This window comes from Pseudophryne corroboree, chromosome 3 (genome assembly GCF_028390025.1).
Source record: "Pseudophryne corroboree isolate aPseCor3 chromosome 3, aPseCor3.hap2, whole genome shotgun sequence".
Lineage (NCBI taxonomy): Eukaryota > Metazoa > Chordata > Amphibia > Anura > Myobatrachidae > Pseudophryne > Pseudophryne corroboree.
In genome coordinates this window covers 324331180-324354335 of record NC_086446.1, presented here as the reverse complement: position 1 = coordinate 324354335, position 23156 = coordinate 324331180, and positions in this window count along the sequence as shown.

Genomic DNA, 23156 nt, shown 5'->3' with positions numbered 1-23156 from the left:
GGTAGGTCGCGAAGAAGATTCCCCGCTTGTCGTAGGCCGTTGTAAATGGCCCTTTATTCCATCACGTTGATGTGTAGACAAGCCTCCTGGCTTGACCACAGTCCATGAAAATTTCTTCCTTGTGTGACTGCTCCCCATCCTCGGAGGCTCGCGTCCGTGGTCACTAGAACCCAGTCTTGAATGCCGAACCTGCGACCTTCTAGGAGGTGAGCACTCTGAAGCCACCACAGGAGAGACACCCTGGCCCTGGGGGACAGGCTTATTTTCTGATGTATTTGTAGATGGGACCCTGACCACTTGTCCAGAAGGTCCCACTGAAACGTTCTTGCATGGAACCTGCCGAAGGGGATGGCCTCGTAGGCTGCCACCATTTTTTCCAATACTCGAGTGCATTGATGAACTGACACTCTTTTTGGTTTTAGCAGGTCCCTGACCATGTTCTGGAGTTCCTAGGCTTTTTCCGTTGGGAGAAAACCCTCTTCATTTCTGTGTCCAGAATCATACCCAAAAATGATAGCCGAGTTGTCAGTAACAACTGCAACTTTGGTAGATTTAGGATCCAGCCGTGTTGCTGCAGCACTCTCAGGGAGAGCGACACGCTTTTCAGTAATTGATCTCTCGATCTCGCTTTTATCAGGAGATCGTCCAAGTATGGGATAATTGTGACTCCTTGCCTGCGCAGGAGCACCATCATTTCCGCCATTACCTTGGTGAAAATCCTCGGGGCCGTGGAAAGCCCAAACGGCATCGTCTGAAACTGGTAATGACAATCCTGTACAGCGAATCGCAGGTACGCCTGATGAGGGGGATAAATGGGGACATGAAGGTATGCATCCTTTATGTCTAGTGATACCATAAAATCCCCCCCTTCCAGGCTGGAGATCACTGCACGGAGAGATTCCATCTTGAATTTGAATCTTTTTAAATACAGGTTCAGGGATTTTAGATTCAGAATGGGTCTGACCGAGCCATCCGGCTTCGGGACCACAAACAGGGTTGTATAATACCCTTTTCCCTGTTGCATTAGGGGAACTTTGATAATCACTTGCTGTTGACACAGCTTTTGAATGGCAGCTGAAACTATTTCCCTCTCTGGGGGAGAAGCTGGGAAGGCCGATTTGAAAAATCGGCGAGGAGGCACTTCTTCGAACTCCAGCTTGTAGCCTTGGGATACAATTTTGATCGCCCAAGGATCCAAATCCGACTGAACCCAGACCTGGCTGAAGAGACGAAGACATGCCCCCACCGGTGCGGACTCCCTCAGCGGAGCCCCAGCGTCATGCGGTGGATTTTGTAGAGGCCGGGGAGGACTTTTGTTCCTGGGAACTAGCCGTAGCAGGCGTTCTTTTCCCTCTACCTTTACCTCTGGTGTTGAAGGAAGAGCCCCGACCCTTTCTGAACTTATGCGACCGAAAGGACTGCATCTGATATTGAGGTGTTTTCTTTTGCTGTGGGGGAACATAAGGCAAAAAAGAAGACTTACCCGCGGTAGCCGTGGAAACCAGGTCCGCGAGGCCCTCCCCAAATAAAACCTCACCCTTGTAAGGTAAAGTTTCCATATGTCTTTTTGAATCGGCATCACCCGTCCATTGGCGTGTCCACAGGGACCGTCTAGCAGAAATTGCCATGGCATTGGCTCTTCAACCCAACAGCCCAATGTCCCTCGCAGCCTCTCTCATATATATCGCTGCGTCTTTAATGTGACCCAAGGTCAATAAAATGCTATCCTTATCTAGGGTGTCAATATCAGATGACAAGTTATCTGCCCATGCAGCAATTGCGCTACCCACCCATGCCGACGCTACTGCCGGTCTGAGCAAGGCACCCGTATGCGTTTAAATTGATTTTAAAGTAGTTTCCTGTCTGCGATCAGCAGGATCCTTGAGGGCTGCCGTGTCTGGAGATGGCAGCGCCACCTTTTTGGACAAGCGCGTTAAAGCCTTGTCCACCGTGGGTGAGGATTCCCATCGTAACCTGTCCTGTGAGGGGAAAGGATACGCCATAATAATTCTCTTGGGAATCTGCAGTTTCTTGTCTGGAGTTTCCCAAGCTTTTTCAAATAAGGCGTTCAGCTCATGAGATGGGGGAAACGTTACCTCAGGTTTCTTTTCTTTAAACATGCTGACCCTCGTGTCAGGGACAGAGGGGTCCTCTGTGATATGCAAAACATCTTTTATTGCAATAATCATATGAATGCTCTTGGCCACCCTTGGGTGTAACCTCGCATCATCATAGTCGACACTGGAGTCAGAATCCGTGTCGGTATCAGTGTCTGCTATCTGGTAAAGGGGACGTTTATGAGACCCCTAAGGGCCTTGTGACACAGTCAAAGCCATGGATTGACTCCTAGCTTTTTACCTGGACTCTACTTTGTCCAACCTTTTATGTAATAAAGTCACATTTGCATTTAAAACATTCCACATATCCACCCAATCAGGTGTCGGCGGTGCCGACGGAGACACCACAATCATCTGCTCTGCCTCCTCCCTAGATGAGCTTTCCGCTTCAGACATGCCGACCTACACGTACTGACACCCCCACACACACTGGGATATACAAAATATGGGGACAGCCCCCCAATAAGGCCCCTAGGAAAGACAGAGAGAGAGTATGCCAGCACACACCCAGCGCCATTGGACACTGGAACAAAGTCCCAGTCTGTACAGCGCTTTTATAGATATAATAATACACTTACTGCGCCAATTAAATGTGCCCCCCCTCGTTTTTGCCCTCTGTACTTGTGTTCAGCAGTGGAGAGTCCGGGGAGCAGCTTCTCTGCAGCTTGCTGTAGAGAAAATGGCGCTGGTTAGTGCTGGAGGATCAAGCTCCACCCCCTCAACGGCGGGCTTCGGTCCCGCTCAAATTCTTTATACAGGCGGGGGTTTTGTAATATACTGCCTCCGCAGTATCTATTATGCTGGCCAGTGTTCCTTGAGGTTATTATTGCTGCCAGGGCGCCCCCCCCTGCGCCCTGCACCCTTATAGTGCCTTATGTGTGTGTGAGTGTGGGAGCAATGGCTCAGTGAAGATCTGTTGTCTTCTGCCGCCTGTGAAGTCTTCTTTCTTCTTATACTCACCCGGCTTCTATCTTCCGGCTCTGTGAGGAGGACGGCGGCGCGGCTCCGGGACGAACAGCGAGGACGACACCTGTGTTCCGACCCTCTGGAGCTAATGGTTTCCAGTAGCCTAAGAAGCAGAGCCTATCATTTAAGTAGGTCTGCTTCTCTCCCCTCAGTCCCCCGATGCAGGGAGCCTGTTGCCAGCAGTGCTCCCTGAAAATAAAAAACCTAACAAAAGTATTTTCAGAGAAACTCAGTAGAGCTCCCCTGCAGTGCATCCAGTCTCCTCTGGGCACAGGATCTAACTGAGGTCTGGAGGAGGGGCATAGAGGGAGGAGCCAGTGCACACCCATTCTAAAGTCTTAGAGTGCCCATGTCTCCTGCAGAGCCCGTCTATACCCCATGGTCCTTACGGAGTCCCCAGCATCCTCTAGGATGTAAGAGAAAGGGCATTAATAAAGGTTGTCATAATGTGTAAGGCGCATCATGTTTATAAGGACATTAATAATGTGTGTCACATGTGTAAGGGGCATTACTGTGTGGAATTATGTGCATAAATGCATTACTCATGTGTGGCATTATGTGTATAAGGTGCTCTACTATGTGGCGTTGCGTATAGAAAGGGCACTACTGTGTCATCTAATGTGAAAAGGGAGCAATATGGTGTGGTGTAATGTGAATAAGGAACAATTCAGTGTGATGTAATGTGAATAAGGGGCTCTACTGTGAAGAGTAACGTTTATAAGGTAAAGTGATACTACTGTGGTATGTAATATGAATCATGGACACTATCGCATGATCAAATGTGAATAAAGTTGCAGTACTGTGTGGCGTAATTGGGATTGGGGTTACTATTGTGTGGCCATGCTCCTTGCCAGCAAAAACACCCCCTTTTCTCTGACGTCCTAAGTGGATGCTGGGGACTCCGTCAGGACCATGGGGAATAGCGGCTCCGCAGGAGACAGGGCACAAAAGTAAAAGCTTTAGGATCAGGTGGTGTGCACTGGCTCCTCCCCCTATGACCCTCCTCCAAGCCTCAGTTAGGTTTTTGTGCCCGGCCGAGAAGGGTGCAATCTAGGTGGCTCTCCTAAAGAGCTGCTTAGAGTAAAAGTTTTGTTAGGTTTTTTATTTTCAGTGAGTCCTGCTGGCAACAGGCTCACTGCAACGAGGGACTTAGGGGAGAAGAAGTGAACTCACCTGCGTGCAGGATGGATTGGCTTCTTAGGCTACTGGACACTAGCTCCAGAGGGACGATCACAGGTACAGCCTGGATGGGTCACCGGAGCCGCGCCGCCGACCCCCTTGCAGATGCTGAAGAGAGAAGAGGTCCAGAAATCGGCGGCTGAAGACTTCTCAGTCTTCATGAGGTAGCGCACAGCACTGCAGCTGTGCGCCATTGCTCTCAGCACACTTCACACCAACGGTCACTGAGGGTGCAGGGCGCTTGGGGGGGCGCCCTGGGCAGCAATGAAAGTACCTATGCTGGCTAAAAATACATCACATATAGCCCCTGGGGCTATATGGATGTATTTAACCCCTGCCAGGTTGTCAGAAAAACGGGAGAAGAAGCCCGCCGAAAAGGGGGCGGGGCCTATTCTCCTCAGCACACAGCGCCATTTTCCTACACAGCTCCGCTGCTAGGAAGGCTCCCAGGCTCTCCCCTGCACTGCACTACAGAAACAGGGTTAAAACAGAGAGGGGGGGCACTTATTTGGCGATATTATTATATATTAGATGCTATAAGGGAAAACACTTATATAAGGTTGTCCCTGTATAATATAGCGTTTTGGTGTGTGCTGGCAAACTCTCCCTCTGTCTCCCCAAAGGGCTAGTGGGGTCCTGTCCTCTATCAGAGCATCCCCTGTGTGTGTGCTGTGTGTCGGTACGTGTGTGTCGACATGTATGAGGACGATGTTGGTGAGGAGGCGGAGCAATTGCCTGTAATGGTGATGTCACTCTCTAGGGAGTCGACACCGGAATGGATGGCTTATTTAGGGAATTACGTGATAATGTCAACACGCTGCAAGGTCGGTTGACGACATGAGACGGCCGGCAAACCAATTAGTACCTGTCCAGGCGTCTCAAACACCGTCAGGGGCTTTAAAACGCCCATTTACCTCAGTCGGTCGACACAGACACAGACACGGACACTGACTCCAGTGTCGACGGTGAAGAAACAAACGTATTTTCCATTTGGGCCACACGTTACATGTTAAGGGCAATGAAGGAGGTGTTACATATTTCTGATACTACAAGTACCACAAAAGAGGGTATTATGTGGGGTGTGAAAAAACTACCTGTAGTTTTTCCTGAATCAGATAAATTAAATGAAGTGTGTGATGATGCGTGGGTTTCCCCCGATAGAAAATTATTGGCGTTATACCCTTTCCCGCCAGAAGTTAGGGCGCGTTGGGAAACACCCCTTAGGGTGGATAAGGCGCTCACACGCTTATCAAAACAAGTGGCGTTACCGTCTACAGATACGGCCGCCCTCAAGGAGCCAGCTGATAGGAGGCTGGAAAATATCCTAAAAAGTATATACGCACATACTGGTGTTATACTGCGACCAGCGATCGCCTCAGCCTGGATGTGCAGCGCTGGGGTGGCTTGGTCGGATTCCCTGACTGAAAATATTGATACCCTTGACAGGCACAGTATTTTATTGACTATAGAGCATTTAAAGGATGCATTTCTATATATGCGAGATGCACAGAGGGATATTTGCACTCTGGCATCAAGAGTAAGTGTGATGTCCATATCTGCCAGAAGATGTTTATGGACACGACAGTGGTCAGGTGATGCAGATTCCAAACGGCACATGGAAGTATTGCCGTATAAAGGGGAGGAGTTATTTGGGGTCGGTCCATCGGACCTGGTGGCCACGGCAACAGCTGAAAAATCCACCTTTTTTACCCCAAGTCACATCTCAGCAGAAAAAGACACCGTCTTTTCAGCCTCAGTCCTTTCGTCCCCATAAGGGCAAGCAGGCAAAAGGCCAGTCATATCTGCCCAGGGATAGAGGAAAGGGAAGAAGACTGCAGCAGGCAGCCCATTCCCAGGAACAGAAGCCCTCCACCGCTTTTGCCAAGTCCTCAGCATGATGCTGGGGCCGTACAAGCGGACTCAGGTGCGGTGGGGGGTCGTCTCAAGAGTTTCAGCGCGCAGTGGGCTCACTCGCAAGTGGACCCCTGGATCCTACAAGTAGTATCCCAGGGGTACAGATTGGAAATTCGAGACGTCTCCCCCTCGCAGGTTCCTGAAGTCTGCTTTACCAACGTCTCCCTCCGACAGGGAGGCAGTATTGGAAACAATTCACAAGCTGTATTCCCAGCAGGTGATAATCAAAGTACCCCTCCTACAACAAGGAAAGGGGTATTATTCCACACTATATTGTGGTACTGAAGCCAGACGGCTCGGTGAGACCTATTCTAAATCTGAAATATTTGAACATTTACATACAAAGGTTCAAATCAAGATGGAGTCACTCGGAGCAGTGATAGCGAACCAGGAAGAAGGGGACTATATGGTGTCCCTGGACATCAAGGATGCTTACCTCCATGTCCCAATTTGCCCTTCTCACCAAGGGTACCTCAGGTTCGTGGTACAAAACTGTCACTATCAGTTTCAGACGCTGCCGTTTGGATTGTCCACGGCACCCCGGGTCTTTACCAAGGTAATGGCCGAAATGATGATTCTTCTTCAAAGAAAAGGCGTCTTAATTATCCCTTACTTGGACGATCTCCTGATAAGGGCAAGGTCCAGAGAACAGTTGGAGGTCGGAGTAGCACTATCTCAAGTAGTTCTACGACAGCACGGGTGGATTCTAGATATTCCAAAATCGCAGCTGTCTCCGACGACACGTCTGCTGTTCCTAGGGATGATTCTGGACACAGTCCAGAAAAAGGTGTTTCTCCCGGAGGAGAAAGCCAGGGAGTTATCCGAGCTAGTCAGGAACCTCCTAAAACCAGGAAAAGTGTCAGTGCATCATTGCACAAGGGTCCTGGGAAAAATGGTGGCTTCTTACGAAGCGATTCCATTCGGCAGATTTCACGCAAGAACTTTTCAGTGGGATCTGCTGGAAAAATGGTCCGGATCGCATCTTCAGATGCATCAGCGGATAACCCTGTCTCCACGGACAAGGGTGTCTCTTCTGTGGTGGCTGCAGAGTGCTCATCTACTAAAGGGCCACAGATTCGGCATTCAGGACTGGGTCCTGGTGACCACGGATGCCAGCCTGAAAGGCTGGGGAGCAGTCACACAAGGAAAAAATTTCCAGGGAGTGTGATCAAGTCTGGAGACTTCTCTCCACATAAATATACTGGAGCTAAGAGCAATTTACAATGCTCTAAGCTTAGCAAGACCTCTGCTTCAAGGTCAGCCGGTATTGATCCAGTGGGACAACATCACGGCAGTCGCCCACGTAAACAGACAGGGCGGCACAAGAAGCAGGAGGGCAATGGCAGAAACTGCAAGGATTCTTCACTGGGCGGAAAATCATGTGATAGCACTGTCAGCAGTGTTCATTCCGGGAGTGGACAACTGGGAAGCAGACTTCCTCAGCACGACCTCCACCCGGGAGAGTGGGGACTTCATCGGGAAGTCTTCCACATGATTGTGAACCGTTGGGAAAGACCAAAGGTGGACATGATGGCGTCCCGCCTGAACAAAAAACTGGACAGGTATTGCGCCAGGTCAAGAGACCCTCAGGCAATAGCTGTGGACGTTCTGGTAACACCGTGGATGTACCAGTCGGTGTATGTGTTCCCTCCTCTGCTTCTCATACCTAAGGTACTGAGAATTATAAGACGTAGAGGAGTAAGAACTATACTCGTGGCTCCGGATTGGCCAAGAAGGACTTGGTACCCGGAACTTCAAGAGATGCTCACAGAGGACTCATGGCCTCTGCCGCTAAGAAGGGACTTGCTTCAGCAAGTACCATGTCTGTTCCAAGACTTACCGCGGCTGCGTTTGACGGCATGGCGGTTGAACGCCGGATCCTAAGGGAAAAAGGCATTCCGGAAGAGGTCATTCCTACCCTGGTCAAAGCCAGGAAGGAGGTGACCGCACAACATTATCACCACATGTGGCGAAAATATGTTGCGTGGTGTGAGGCCAGGAAGGCCCCATGAAGAAATTTCAACTCGGTCGATTCCTGCATTTCCTGCAAACAGGAGTGTCTATGGGCCTCAAATTGGGGTCCATTAAGGTTCAAATTTCGGCCCTGTCGATTTTCTTCCAGAAAGAATTGGCTTCAGTTCCTGAAGTCCAGAAGTTTGTCAAGGGAGTACTGCATATACAACCCCCTTTTGTGCCTCCAGTGGCACTGTGGGATCTCAACGTAGTTCTGGGATTCCTCAAATCACATTGGTTTAAACCGCTCAAATCTGTGGATTTGAAATATCTCACATGGAAAGTGACCATGATGTTGGCCCTGGCCTCGGCCAGGCGAGTGTCAGAATTGGCGGCTTTGTCTCACAAAAGCCCATATCTGATTGTCCATTCGGACAGGGCAGAGCTGCGGACTCGTCCCCAGTTTCTCCCTAAGGTGGTGTCAGCGTTTCACCTGAACCAGCTTATTGTGGTACCTGCGGCTACTAGGGACTTGGAGGACTCCAAGTTGCTAGATGTTGTCAGGGCCCTGAAAATATAGGTTTCCAGGACGGCTGGAGTCAGGAAAACTGACTTGCTGTTATCCTGTATGCACCCAACAAACTGGGTGCTCTTGCTTCTAAGCAGACGATTGCTAGTTGGATGTGTAGTACAATTCAGCTTGCACATTCTGTGGCAGGCCTGCCACAGCCAAAATATGTAAATGCCCATTCCACAAGGAAGGTGGGCTCATCTTGGGCGGCTGCCCGAGGGGTCTCGGCTTTACAACTTTGCCGAGCTGCTACTTGGTCAGGGGCACACCCTGGCTGAGGAGGTTGGAGTTCTCTCACTCGGTGCTGCAGAGTCATCCGCACTCTCCCGCCCGTTTGGGAGCTTTGGTATAATCCCCATGGTCCTGATGGAGTCCCCAGCATCCACTTAGGACGTCAGAGAAAATAAGAATTTACTTACCGATAATTCTATTTCTCGTAGTCCGTAGTGGATGCTGGGCGCCCATCCCAAGTACGGATTGTCTGCAATACTTGTACATAGTTATTGTTACAAAAATCGGGTTATTATTGTTGTGAGCCATCTTTTCAGAGGCTCCGCTGTTATCATGCTGTTAACTGGGTTCAGATCACAGGTTGTACAGTGTGATTGGTGTGGCTGGTATGAGTCTTACCCGGGATTCAAAATCCTTCCTTATTGTGTACGCTCGTCCGGGCACAGTATCCTAACTGAGGCTTGGAGGAGGGTCATAGGGGGAGGAGCCAGTGCACACCACCTGATCCTAAAGCTTTTACTTTTGTGCCCTGTCTCCTGCAGAGCCGCTATTCCCCATGGTCCTGACGGAGTCCCCAGCATCCACTACGGACTACGAGAAATAGAATTATCGGTAAGTAAATTCTTATTTTTGGGCTGTGCGCCAAATGTGTGAGCTGTTCCTATTTAAAGTATAGGGGTTACAAACACCAAAATAAGGACTGCTATGGGTGAGGGGTGATGCTGCTGGGAAAGAGGTGCAAGGTCAGAGGCGGAACCAGCGGTGGTGCTAGGGGGCACCAGCCAAAATCTTGCCTAGGGAATCATATTGGTTAGGGCCGGCTCTGCCAGGACCCATTCACAGTCAGGGCCCAGGACAAAAGTCCCGATGGTCGGCCCTGCATGTGGGGGAATGCCATCACAAGACCGCCTGTCGGGATCCCGGCATTCACAATGCCGCAACTGGAATCCCATCAGGCGGTCAAATGCCGCCATCAGAATCCTGGAGCTACAGGCTTTTCTTCCTCTGTGGGTGTCCACGAGCATGACACCCATAGAGGGAGAATATAACCTGTGGTGAGCACAGCGAACCTCCATGCCCGCAGCGTGGCGAGCATAGTGAGCCGCAAGAGGCTTTCTAACGCTGGCCCCGCTGCCGGCATACTGGTGGCCAGGATCCCACTGTTGGGATCATGACAGCTAGAATTCTGGCCACCAGTAAATAGTATGTATTCCCATGTGGGGGGTGCCTGTAGGCACCAGGCCCACCTGTGCGCACGCCTATGCCTCCACTAATACTTTGATAGGGACCAACACTGGTCATAGCACTTCAAATGACTGGTAATTTCTACTGTCTAAGCACTGTGAGTACTAGTCAGTTACTGATGGTAAGACCACCATAGCCATTCAGACAACTATCATTCTATCCCTGTGCTAGATCCACCCACTCTCAGAGATTAATATACTGTAGAGTATTGGCAGCAGAAGCCCTCACAAATTATAAGTAGTGGAATTTAGCTGAATTTAAAAAAACAGCCACCAAAATTGTACAGTGGGGTAATAGAGTTTTATTTTTAAAAATCATCTAGGTGCATATTCATTATCCTTTAATTGTCACAATTTCTAAACTCTCCATACTATAGTATGGGGATGTAGAAAGTGGGACATGCATCAAATGAGATGGCATTCAGTTTCACAAATGTCCTATTCAGATTCCTCACCACTGTGCTGTTTTGTGTGTGCTAGTATTGATACTAACATTAACATAAGGTGGCACACGTGACACTGGCAAATGTCTCTAATACGGTCACAGCAGCCTCCAACTCAGAATCAGACCCATTAAAGAGTCTGACTCTGCCTCTGCAATGCCGGATGGCTGGAATAAGTTAAGTGTATGTAAGTAACTGTTCTGTATGTGTAAAGGGCCCTACACACCTAGCGATTGGCCGCCGAGGTGCCCGACGGCCAATACTGCTGACGGTCGACCTGGTGGCGGGGGGGGGGAAGGAGTGAAGTTTCTTCACTCCCCCCGTCACTCGGATCCATAGCACTGCGTGATAATTAGAGATGAGCGCCTGAAATTTTTCGGGTTTTGTGTTTTGGTTTTGGGTTCGGTTCCGCGGCCGCGTTTTGGGTTCGAACGCGTTTTGGCAAAACCTCACTGAATTTTTTTTGTCGGATTCGGGTGTGTTTTGGATTCGGGTGTTTTTTTCCAAAAACACTAAAAAACAGCTTAAATCATAGAATTTGGGGGTCATTTTGATCCCAAAGTATTATTAACCTCAAAAACCATAATTTACACTCATTTTCAGTCTATTCTGAATACCTCACACCTCACAATATTATTTTTAGTCCTAAAATTTGCACCGAGGTCGCTGTGTGAGTAAGATAAGCGACCCTAGTGGCCGACACAAACACCGGGCCCATCTAGGAGTGGCACTGCAGTGTCACGCAGGATGTCCCTTCCAAAAAACCCTCCCCAAACAGCACATGACGCAAAGAAAAAAAGAGGCGCAATGAGGTAGCTGTGTGAGTAAGATTAGCGACCCTAGTGGCCGACACAAACACCGGGCCCATCTAGGAGTGGCACTGCAGTGTCACGCAGGATGGCCCTTCCAAAAAACCCTCCCCAAACAGCACATGACGCAAAGAAAAAAAGAGGCGCAATGAGGTAGCTGTGTGAGTAAGATTAGCGACCCTAGTGGCCGACACAAACACCGGGCCCATCTAGGAGTGGCACTGCAGTGTCACGCAGGATGGCCCTTCCAAAAAACCCTCCCCAAACAGCACATGACGCAAAGAAAATAAGAGGCGCAATGAGGTAGCTGTGTGAGTAAGATTAGCGACCCTAGTGGCCGACACAAACACCGGGCCCATCTAGGAGTGGCACTGCAGTGTCACGCAGGATGTCCCTTCCAAAAAACCCTCCCCAAACAGCACATGACGCAAAGAAAAAAAGAGGCTTTTTACTGATATTTGGTGTTTTGGATTTGACATGCTCTGTACTATGACATTGGGCATCGGCCTTGGCAGACGACGTTGCTGGCATTTCATCGTCTCGGCCATGACTAGTGGCAGCAGCTTCAGCACGAGGTGGAAGTGGATCTTGATCTTTCCCTAATTTTGGAACCTCAACATTTTTGTTCTCCATATTTTAATAGGCACAACTAAAAGGCACCTCAGGTAAACAATGGAGATGGATGGATTGGATACTAGTATACAATTATGGACGGGCTGCCGAGTGCCGACACAGAGGTAGCCACAGCCGTGAACTACCGCACTGTACTGTGTCTGCTGCTAATATATAGACTGGTTGATAAAGAGATAGTATACTCGTAACTAGTATGTATGTATAAAGAAAGAAAAAAAAACCACGGTTAGGTGGTATATACAATTATGGACGGGCTGCCGAGTGCCGACACAGAGGTAGCCACAGCCGTGAACTACCGCACTGTACTGTGTCTGCTGCTAATATATAGACTGGTTGATAAAGAGATAGTATACTCGTAACTAGTATGTATGTATAAAGAAAGAAAAAAAAACCACGGTTAGGTGGTATATACAATTATGGACGGGCTGCCGAGTGCCGACACAGAGGTAGCCACAGCCGTGAACTACCGCACTGTACTGTGTCTGCTGCTAATATATAGACTGGTTGATAAAGAGATAGTATACTCGTAACTAGTATGTATGTATAAAGAAAGAAAAAAAAACCACGGTTAGGTGGTATATACAATTATGGACGGGCTGCCGAGTGCCGACACAGAGGTAGCCACAGCCGTGAACTACCGCACTGTACTGTGTCTGCTGCTAATATATAGACTGGTTGATAAAGAGATAGTATACTACTAATATTATATACTGGTGGTCAGGTCACTGGTCACTAGTCACACTGGCAGTGGCACTCCTGCAGCAAAAGTGTGCACTGTTTAATTTTAATATAATATTATGTACTCCTGGCTCCTGCTATAACCTATAACTGGCACTGCAGTAGTGCTCCCCAGTCTCCCCCACAATTATAAGCTGTGTGAGCTGAGCAGTCAGACAGATATATAATATATATAGATGATGCAGCACACTGGCCTGAGCCTGAGCAGTGCACACAGATATGGTATGTGACTGACTGAGTCACTGTGTGTATCGCTTTTTTCAGGCAGAGAACGGATATATTAAATAAACTGCACTGTGTGTCTGGTGGTCACTCACTATATAATATATTATGTACTCCTGGCTCCTGCTATTAACTGGCACTGCAGTAGTGCTCCCCAGTCTCCCCCACAATTATAAGCTGTGTGAGCTGAGCAGTCAGACAGATATATATAATATTATATATAGATAATAGATGATGCAGCACACTGGCCTGAGCCTGAGCAGTGCACACAGATATGGTATGTGACTGAGTCACTGTGTGCTGTGTATCGCTTTTTTCAGGCAGAGAACGGATTATAAATAAAAGTGGTGGTCAGTCACTGGTCACTATCAGCAAAACTCTGCACTGTACACTACTGAGTACTCCTAATGCTCCCCAAAATTAGTAAATCAAGTGTCTAAACGGAGAGGACGCCAGCCACGTCCTCTCCCTATCAATCTCAATGCACGTGTGAAAATGGCGGCGACGCGCGGCTCCTTATATAGAATCCGAGTCTCGCGATAGAATCCGAGCCTCGCGAGAATCCGACAGCGTCATGATGACATTCGGGCGCGCTCGGGTTAACCGAGCAAGGCGGGAAGATCCGAGTCGCTCGGACCCGTGAAAAAAAACATGAAGTTCTGGCGGGTTCGGATTCAGAGAAACCGAACCCGCTCATCTCTAGTGATAATATGGACGAGATTGTCCATATTGGCTTGCATGTTTAAACGAGCCGGCACCAACGATGAACGATCGCAGGGCCGCGCATCGTTCATCGTTGGTGCATACACACTGAAAGATATGAACGCTATCTTGTTCATTAATGAACAAGATCGTTCATACAGTATCTTTAAGTGAAATCGCTAAGTGTGTAGTGCCTATTAGTGTTATGTCATGTTACAAGGTATCAGATTCACTTATGAGGAGAACTGTGTGCTAGTATCCAGCATTATCCCATGCTATGAGTGCATTTTGGGCAGCAAAAGCATCAATGAACAGAAAACAGCGGTGTGCAGGGCTGTAAATGCAGGAGTATAAAATCCTACAGAACTTATGGTGGTGACCTGCACGGACTAAAAACTCAGTAAGAAAAACAACAATGTACAGTAGGCAGAAAAATTCTAAGAATATACAGGTAATTTTCCAAAAACATATGTCCAGTGCAGTAATTCTCACAATCATGAAAGCCATAACCAATGGAACCACTATGAATCTTACAAATCACTCCACCGATTGGTGCAGTGTGGGAACAAACCTAATGAGTAAATGGCAGTAGGATACCTCTAGTCCCAGCCGCTCCCAACTAAGAGGAGAGTAGGAGTCCCTGAGCACAGGGCTATTATCCCTATTACTACAGGTGCAGAAATAATTATTGATGTTGGAATTTGACCAGACCAAAAAGAGGCAAATAGGCTTGGCAGTGGAGGGCAAAGCCGGATTAATGGAGGGGTGACGGGGCGGCCATCCTGGAGCCCCCACACACTACATTGTCAATTGGAGGCAGGTCGGACAATTAGAAAAAATTAAGCAGGTGGGTGGAAGAGTGCCATCTGCTGCTGTCGCACTGACCCTGACAACGGCTGCCGGAGTTGCAAGCTTGTAAGGGCTGTAACACACGCGCCAGTTTTCCCCGGATGGCAAAAAGCCGGACAAACTCTGTCCGGCTTTTTGCCATCCGCCAGAGTCTCTCACACACAAGCCGTGTGTAATGCTGTGCGTATGCGCAGCAGCAGACACGGATTGAAAAAAAACCGTTGTGTGTGAAAGCTCCACTTCACACACACAGTCCACTGCCTACAAAGACGGCACGGCCCTGGGCTGGCAGCCAGACCTTCCAGTGGATATTTCCGGCAGCCGGGCCGGGGCCTTGCAGTGTGAAAGGCCCCTACCCCTCACACTGTTAACTACAATACCGGCACGGGAAAAAGCCATCCGGCTTTTTCCCGGCCGGCAAAAGCCGGCGTGTGTGTTTCAGCCCTAAGACTTGTGGCTGCCTCCCGCCGCCTCCCGACTCTCAGTGCCCAGCAGCACCCGGAGGACACTGCTGAAAGAGGAACTGTGTTACGATCCTGATGCTCAGGACAGGGGAGATCTTATGCAGTGAGTCCAGAGCACCAGGACGTGATGCTGGGATAGGGAAATGGAATGGAAATAGCCCCTAGCACCCTACCTCCGTTGTCTTACCCGTGTTGTCAATTCACGCCTGAACAACTATGGTTTCTTGGGCCCACGGCAGCCGCGTTTGAAGGGCAGATTAGGTCTGCCCAACTCCGATGCCCCCAGGTCTTAAAGAGAGACAAAGCGTGAACTGAGACAGGGTAATAACAAGGGGACCTCTAACTGAAACAACCAAGCTAGGGGCTACTAACTACCTGAAAACTAAACGTATGTGCGGCACGCCGCCAAAGGAAAAGAACTACAAAGGATACCACTGTCCACTCCCCCACACGGCACCGCCGAGTTCCGGGGAGGACAGTGAAAGCGGAAACCTCCGCAAAAGCACCGAAACACAAATACTAAGCGGCCTAGGCCGCAACACGCGGCAGAAGCCGCTACTCACGAAACCGGGCGAGAACCCCAGATGACAGTTACAGGTTCACAAGGACCAGAAGGATTCCCAGGACCGGCTTCAGAACTTCAGAATACGAGAGGGCAGGGAGCAGGATCGACCAGATGCAGCTGACCAGGAACAAACTTCTACAAGGCAGGAACAGCATACAGGAAGCTATCACCGGCTTTTGTGTGAGACACTGAGGAGGCATATAACAGGGAACCCACCAAAGGCAGTACAGAACCTAATTGATAAATGTCGTGCAGCTGCCTTGCTGCACGACCAGGGGAGAACAGGCGAGTAATCTTATGGCAACGGGGAACGCGGTCCACCTGTGGCGTCCCCGTTGCCATGGACCCGGCGGCCCTGCACGCACGGCGTCCTAGCGTTGCCAGGGCCCCGGCGGCTATCGTGCGCACGGCGTCCCGGCATTGCTAGGCGCCGTGCGGAAGCAGGGAGAGAGAGAGGCGCGGCGGCCGTGACCACTGCTCTGTCAGGGCACGGCCGAACACCGCCGCGCCTAACAAACTGCATGCACAGGTGTCGGCTCGGCCAGGGACACCCGTGGCACAATTTGTGGCTTCCTTCGCCACCTCCCGATGCCCAGTGACCGGCAGCTCCTGGAGGACGCTGCTGTATGAGGAACTGTATTCCGAGCATCAGCTCGGACAGGGATGCCTGTGGCACAGAGGTAAGGAGGGGGAGCTTTCACAGCAAATTTAGTAGTGGGGGTCCCCCACACCATTGTTGCCCTGGGCCCCCACCACCCTTAATCCGGCGCTGGCAAAGGGGTTAATTGATATTTCAATTGTCTGTTTGTATCCACAAGTTCATCACAAGCCAGTGCCCGACTCCATGCACCCAACAAGCTGAGGTGGATGACGAGATGTAGCAGGTGTTCTCAGTAAAGAAGAAAAAAAAACATTTAATAACATAACATCTATTGTACTTCCCTTACAGGATAAAAGAGCTCCAAACAAAAGTTCAGGTAACAATATATTGTCTTTTACAGATTATTTAGACAACATTCACCCCAACCTAGTCCAAATAACCACTTCAGCTTATACATTAACAGGTGCCACAGTGACAGTACTGGCGAGTTTCCAGATTTAAGTTGCTGTATGTAATAGAATGCGAATATAGACAAACTTGCCAGAATCTTGCCCCACTGTTTGTGGCGCGTTACAACATGCCCTCCAGATGTTTCTAATGTTAAACAAGTAATTTGCCAGATAATAGTTTGCAAGGGGATGTAGTTATGTGTCCGGCGGTCACAATATCTCCCTCTACATCCCGCCCCCTCACAATCCCGACGGTCAGCATGCCGACCAACGGGGATTATTCCCACTCGTGGCGTCCACGACACCTATAGAGTGGGAATAGTACCAGTGGTGACCGCAGGTTGCCAACGAGTCCACAGTGCGGCGAGAGCAGCGAGCCCGTAAGGGGCTTGTTGCGCTCAACCCTTAGGCATTCTGACCGCATACCAGCATTGGTATGTGGACTGATGGTCTCCTAACCCATCGGTCACACATACCACACCCTTTGCAAATTGTAAACTCTCTGGATTAAAGCAGAATAACTTGCAAAACAATAGACAGGCCAGAAGGCAGCAAGGTAACTGTTAATGAAACTATCTCTCAGAGCTCTCTCTGTTTAAATAGTTAGCTTTGTATTGTTACAAATAAACAAAATAAAAAAATTCCAAAATATGTTTTTTTAATTAAATCACGTTTCCAGCAAACAGTCACTAGGTCGACTACTATTAATCGAAATGCATTAGGTCGACAGGGTTTCTAGGTCGACATGGTCACTAGGTGTTTTTCACGATTTTTTTTCTTCATTTTTTTAACTCCTTCATACTTTGCGATCCACGTAGACTACAATTGGGAATGGAAACCTTGGGGGTAATTCCAAGTTGATCGCAGCAGGATTTTTGATAGCAATTGGGCAAAACCATGTGCACTGCAGGGGAGGCAGATTTAACATGTGCAGAGAGAGTTAGATTTGGGTGTGGTGTGTTCAATCTGCAATCTAATTTGCAGTGTAAAAATAAAGCAGCCAGTATTTACCCTGCACAGAAATAAAATAACCCTCCAAAACCTAACTCTTTCTGCACATGTTATATCTGCCTCCCCTGCAGTGCACATGGTTTTGCCCAATTGCTATCAAAAATCCTGCTGCGATCAACTTGGAATTTCCCCCCTTGCCCGAAGCTGGCGAGCGAAGCGAGGGGATACGGTGCACTACTTGGGGTTCCCGGTCACTCTATGAAGAAAACAATACAATTTAAAAAAAAGACACCTCATGTTGACCTTTTCTCATGTCGACCTTGCATGTGTCGACCTATTTTGGGTGTCGACTTAGTCACTGTCGACCAATAGTGGTCGACCTAGACACTGTCAACCTAAGTGTGGTCGACCCTATAAACCACACCCGCTGGAAACATGCTGGAATGCCAGTGACTGTGGATTCTCAAATTCGCAATTTATTGTATTCTTTGCATTGAGGCTCAAACTCGCTGAAAGCTGGAAGTAGGTTCCAGCAAGTTAATTCTCATTTGAATCTCACAATCTGTTACATTAACACCTGCCCCACCCCATACTCACACTCACTGGACAATTGCAACATATATTGGTATTTTCTTTATCCTACATACTGATAGAGTCAGATATCTACCTTTTAACATAAGCTATTTACTAATACCGTGAAGCCGTAATGGCCGCTAAACCACGTGCACGTGCTACGCACTTCGTACGCTATTTGCGTACAAAGACCTCGCACGTGGTATGCAAGTTACGTACACACGCTGCGCTGGGTGTACGGAATACACACAGCGAGCGTACACACAGTTAATAACCTTTTAAACCTTAAACACAGAATATGCTTATACTGTAAACCTTAGTACTGAGATACTGCAATGATGTAACACTGGTTAACCTTGTTATTAAGTAAGCTGTTTGAGCGATTGAGATGCTCTGAAACCCTTAGTAATAAATGGTGAAACACACAACACTTGGTAAGGTTCCAACCAGTGACGTGCGGTGAGGTCATTGGCTGGGGAGGCACTGATAGATAGATAGTAAGATATAACACACGGTACGAGCTGAAATTCACATTATAGCACACTGAATGAGCCGAAATTCACATTGTAGCACACTGAATGAGCTGAAACTCACATTGTAGCACACTGAATGAGCTGAAACTCACATTGTAGCACACTGAATGAGCCGACAGTCACATTGTAGCACACTGAATGAGCCGACATTCACATTGTAGCACACTGAATGAGCTGACATTCACATTGTAGCACACTGAATGAGCCGACAGTCACATTGTAGCACACTGAATGAGCCGACAGTCACATTGTAGCACACTGAATGAGCCGACATTCACATTGTAGCACACTGAATGAGCCGAAATTCACATTGTAGCACACTGAATGAGCTGAAACTCACATTGTAGCACACTGAATGAGCTGAAACTCACATTGTAGCACACTGAATGAGCCGACAGTCACATTGTAGCACACTGAATGAGCCGACATTCACATTGTAGCACACTGAATGAGCTGACATTCACATTGTAGCACACTGAATGAGCCGACAGTCACATTGTAGCACACTGAATGAGCCGACAGTCACATTGTAGCACACTGAATGAGCCGACATTCACATTGTAGCACACTGAATGAGCCGACATTCACATTGTAGCACACTGAATGAGCCGACAGTCACATTGTAGCACACTGAATGAGCCGACATTCACATTGTAGCACACTGAATGAGCCGACATTCACATTGTAGCACACTGAATGAGCCGACAGTCACATTGTAGCACACTGAATGAGCCGACATTCACATTGTAGCACACTGAATGAGCCGAAATTCACATTGTAGCACACCGAATGAGCCGAAATTCACATTGTAGCACACCGAATGAGACGAAATTCACATTGTAGCACACCGAATGAGCCGAAATTTACATTGTAGCACACCGAATGAGCTGAAACTCACATTGTAGCACACTGAATGAGCCGACAGTCACATTGTAGCACACTGAATGAGCCGACATTCACATTGTAGCACACTGAATGAGCTGACATTCACATTGTAGCACACTGAATGAGCCGACAGTCACATTGTAGCACACTGAATGAGCCGACATTCACATTGTAGCACACTGAATGAGCCGAAATTCACATTGTAGCACACCGAATGAGCCGAAATTCACATTGTAGCACACCGAATGAGACGAAATTCACATTGTAGCACACCGAATGAGCCGAAATTTACATTGTAGCACACCGAATGAGCCGACATTCACATTGTAGCACACCGAATGAGCCGAAATTCACATTGTAGCACACCGAATGAGCCGAAATTCACATTGTAGCACACCGAATGAGCCGAAATTCACATTGTAGCACACCAAATGAGCCGACATTCACATTGTAGCACACTGAATGAGCCGACAGTCACATTGTAGCACACCAAATGAGCCGACATTCACATTGTAGCACACCGAATGAGCCGACATTTACATTGTAGCACAGCGAATGAGCCGACATTCACATTGTAGCACACTGAATGAGCCGACATTCACATTGTAGCACACCGAATGAGCCGACATTTACATTGTAGCACAGCGAATGAGCAGACAGTCACATTGTAGCACACTGAATGAGCCGACATTCACATTGTAGCACACCGAATGAGCCGACATTTACATTGTAGCACAGCGAATGAGCAGACAGTCACATTGTAGCACACTGAATGAGCCGAAATTCACATTGTAGCACACAGAATGAGCTGAAATTGTGAGAGCAGGGACAGTCAGAGTGACGACAGGGAGAGAGAGAGTGACGACAGGGAGAGAGAGGGTGACGACAGGGAGAGAGAGGGTGACGACAGGGAGAGAGAGGGTGACGACAGGGAGAGAGAGAGTGACGACAGTGAAGACAGGGAGAGTGATGACAGAGAGAGAGAGTGACGACAGTGACGACAGGGAGAGAGAGTGACGAAAGTGACAGCAGGGAGAGAGAGTGACAGTAGGGACAGGGACAGTAACGACAGGGAGAGAGGTGACAGCAGGGGAACATTACCTCAGTTGTTGCTGGCAGCGGTGAGCGGTGGGCTGCTGGCGGTGGCGGGTAGCTGGCGACAGCGGGCGGCTGGTGGCAGGCGGCAGTGAGCGGCGGGTGGCTGGCGGCGGTGAGCGGCTGCGCAGGGACGGGGAGCAAAGGATGCGCTATATTGAACCCACCACACCGCTGTAATTGTGGTGGGATTAACAGTGGGATTAACAGTGAAGATTGGATTTAGATAGAAGCAGTGCACAGGAGGATTGGTACATACGACCAATCCTCCTGTGCACTGCTTCTATCTAAAGTGCGCTGGGGAACCTGCCGCCACTGCCACCTGAACTGTTGATGCTGTGGCTGGGGGGTGGAAAGGGATGTGTCCCGCTGGGTGAGCGGCGGAGGAAGCCGCTGGCGGACTCACCCTCTTCCTATGTGAGATGCGCAGCGCTGGGGAACCCGCCGCCACTGAAGTCTGAGCTGCGGCTGGGAAGGGATGTGTCCCGCTGGGTAAGCGGCGGTGGAAGCCGCTGGCGGGACTCATCCTTCCTGCAGTGCCAGGCGCAGTGGCACAGCCGCACACTCTCCTCCGGATTATGCACCCCCCTGTAATCTGGCTCTGCTGCCGGGTCCCACTGCCACTCCCGCCCGCCGCAACGCATGGGTGATTGGACAGTGGATCCAGGACTGGATCCACTGTCCAATCACAGCTGCCTCCCTGTCAACGCGGCACTTATAGAAGTGCCGCTTTCAGCATATTTTTTAATGGGCTGTTACAGCCCAAGTGCTTGGCCTCGCCCCCCACATTTTCCCGTTCCCATTGTCAACAGGAGGCACTGCTATCAGTGCCTCCAAAACCAATTTAAAGTATTAAAAGTCATTACATAATATAAAGATGATACTTATAGCACAAAATATGTGCCATAAGTATCTTCTTTGTATTATTTCAATCATTAATGACAGGGGAGGCACTGCCTCCCCTGCCTCCCCTGACTGCACGTCCCTGGTTCCAACACCTAATTAGATGATTTTAGTATGTAAAAGGGAAAAGAAAACAGTTACAGCTTATACACTACAGACCTAACATTAATAACTAAACAGAATAACTAAACAGCAATATAAACAATAGCGAACGATCGCAAATACAAATAAACAGAAAGAGAATGAATGGCATACACAGAGGGAAGAAATTACTACAGAGAAACTTACATAAGTGGGGTATCTTTCGCATGCGCAATCTGGAATCCAGCCCTCAGCTATTCAGGTAGAAAGCCTTGAGTGAGAGAGAGTGAGTGCCCCAGCAATGTTGGTCCTTATATTTACAGCATACATTCACAATACAATGGTCCCTACAATCTCATTGTTCATTGGACACAGGAATGTGTCTCCACATTATAGTAAATGTCATAGGTGGGTTTAAACAGATGGGCTGTGTCCTTCTCCAACTGCCCAGGTGGGAGGTATCCTCTGGATTCCCCCCTGCATGTGTAATGAATTGCAAATACAGTGAATGTCTATAAACTACTTTTAAACATAACTATACGCAGCAGCGAACAATCTCTTCCTAACCAACACTGAAGTGTTACTATTAAAATACTCTTCAGTTAGATACTAAACACCACCGTTCAACCTTTGTCTGACCCTTCATATCATGCAAAGAGGAATCCCCATGTCCACAAACCATTTAAACTAAACATTTTTACTGTCATTGTTAAGGGAAATATTATCTACAAAACACACTATATGAGTTAACTATGCTATAAACGAGTCGCCCGCTACAAGCTCACAAACTCTACCGTAAATACGCATATCACGCGCGTTATCGCCGGAGCGGGTTTACGCAATTTGCGGACATGTGCACTCACGGCAGACTGAATGCACGAGCAGCGGGCATGTGCATTGGGGTTAGTACAAGGCATGTGAATCATGATATTTTTCGACTTTGACAATACCTACTGCCACAAAGACAAGACAAACTGGAACTAAAGACCCATACACACTGGGCGATTTTCAGCTGAAAGCAGGTCACTTTTGGTGTTTTGAGCTGCTTTCAGCTCAAAGCCGCCCAGTGTGTATGGCCAAACGATGAGCGGTGAGTGCTGATGCACGCTCCCGCTTCGTCACTGGCAGCCGCCGTTCATCTACTGGTATTACCAGTAGATGAACGGTGGGGTGAGTTGCTTTCCATACCGTCCTGCTATGGAAAGCCGCTGACATCGCTGGGCAGAGGGGAAAAGCGCTCAGTGTGTATGCACTGATCGCTTTTCAGCCCAGCGATGTCAGCGATCATCGCTGTTCATACACGTTGGGCAAAAACGCCCACAGTGTGTATGGACCTTAACTACTCCACCAGTTACAGTGTGTATACCAGAGGATTCATTAATAAAGATTCAACCTGATGAAAAAAAGCAAAAATAGAGCACTGCTTCACTGTTTTGGTAACCACTGCTGAAATAACACCTTAACAACAATAGAAAGAACATGATA